The sequence below is a fragment of the Etheostoma spectabile genome, chromosome 1 (assembly GCF_008692095.1).
Source record: "Etheostoma spectabile isolate EspeVRDwgs_2016 chromosome 1, UIUC_Espe_1.0, whole genome shotgun sequence".
NCBI lineage: Eukaryota > Metazoa > Chordata > Actinopteri > Perciformes > Percidae > Etheostoma > Etheostoma spectabile.
The window spans coordinates 30,500,642-30,502,335 of record NC_045733.1 but is presented as its reverse complement, the minus strand read 5'-3'; the positions used below and the strand labels follow the sequence as shown (position 1 = coordinate 30,502,335).

At 37.4% G+C, this 1,694-nt stretch overlaps 1 protein-coding gene across 2 annotated transcripts in view; it reads left to right on the top strand.

The window, feature by feature from the left end:
* Positions 1 to 713: 713 nt before the first annotated feature.
* The window catches only part of LOC116686763 (aggrecan core protein), a 28,058-nt gene continuing 27,077 nt past the window's right edge, over positions 714 to 1,694 (top strand). For both annotated transcript variants that reach the window (XM_032511904.1, XM_032511843.1), the window contains exon 1: positions 714 to 856. The gene's annotated coding sequence lies outside the window, so the exon portion shown is untranslated. The remainder of the gene's footprint in view (positions 857 to 1,694) is intronic.

Here is a 1,694-nt window from a genome sequence, read left to right as displayed (position 1 = left end):
CCCCCCCCCCCCCCCCCACCCACCCACCTATCCACCCATCAGATGAGTCAAGTATGCCAGATATTTCCAGTTACGTTTCCTTCAAAATAAAAGCAAAACATTTGTTATATGTAGAAAAAAACGTACTAAAAGGTGATAACAACAACCGTGTTTATTGTTCTACTACTACCGTTGCTGTTAAAAGCACCACTAATAATACCACCACCACCAAGCTTCATTTGGCCCTCACTAACACGCAAACATTTTTGTTGTCATGACTTTGAATACCTCGTGGAATTACAACAAAAACTACGCACTTTAGCTTTAATTCCACCAATAAGTAATTTCACAGACACCAGATATGAAACCGAAAGGCTGTGAAATTCATTTTGGCCAAAATAAATTATATGTGTCCTCCTGGCAGTAGTTTAAGATAAGAGAGTGATTAGATGTGAGTTAAACGTGATCCCTTTGGATGCTTGATTTGACGTTCACAAACAACATTGAAATTGGGTGCCAGCTTTTCCAAAGAGTTGACCTACTTCTCTCATCATGTGGACATCTTTTCTTTTATCGAGCACGATGCGATTCTCTCCTTTGAGAAAAGTTTGCAGCAGTAGCCTGCTTTTATTTTGAAAGCAGTAGTCAGAGCAGCTCATGGTTCCCTGCGAGCAGCTTGACAGCGGTGTGTCCCTCTGAGGTGTGACGACCAGACCAGGTCCTGTCTCTTTCCTCTGCACACGGCCCAGCATCCTGAGCTCTCTGCTGCTGCTGCTCACTGGGACTTTTATCACAACCTGGAGCTCAGCTGACCCCCAAAAACACACCAGTGGACAAGAGTCTGGCTTTGACAAGAGTGAAGGTATTTCTACAACAGGTGGGCAAAATACTTTGTTATTTATTTAGAAGATAAAAAAATTAGAAGTTATGAAGCAGGTTATTTATTATATTATTTATGTGCATTTGTGCTTTATTAAAACAGCATTTTACTTTCATATATCTTCATTTAGGCTAATTTACATCAGTGTAATATATTGTAGTACATTGTAAAGATATATCTTATTCCAAAAAAAGCTGGTTTGAGTTTGCGTACTACACCTGCCTGAGTGTATTTGTGGATCCATTATCGCTCTTTGTGATCATTATGAATTATCTTTTTTTGAAAGAAGAACGATATTTAAAAAAACAAGGGTGTTTAATTGTGTTTTTCACTTGAAAGCAACCATATTTATCTAGTGGACACTCAGTAATACAGCATCACATCTGTGTAATTTGTAGAATAAATTCAATAAATAGCATTTGACTAAAATACCTTTGAGTACATTTGACAACAGACAAACTGAAACAAACTAAACTAAAACTGAAACAAATAAAACCAAATATGAAGGAATCTGAAAAACTAAATTATTTCACGTCTATAGGCAAACAGTGTTTTAACTTAACCATGATATCAAAGTACATCTTTTGGCACAAAGTATCAGACAGTAAGTTGTGAAATTTGATTATATAATACAGCAGATTTAAAAACAGCTGATATTGACAGAAGAACAGCAGAAAGACTATAAATCTATAAGCATATCTCCTTGATATATCCTGATATTCTGCTGGACGTCACTCTTTTTGGCCGGATGTCTGTTTCCTTACGCGTTCTTTGTGCTGTAATTCTGAACTCCGATTCATGAGGACTATGGTTACCTGCTCCTCAGATCTCTGCA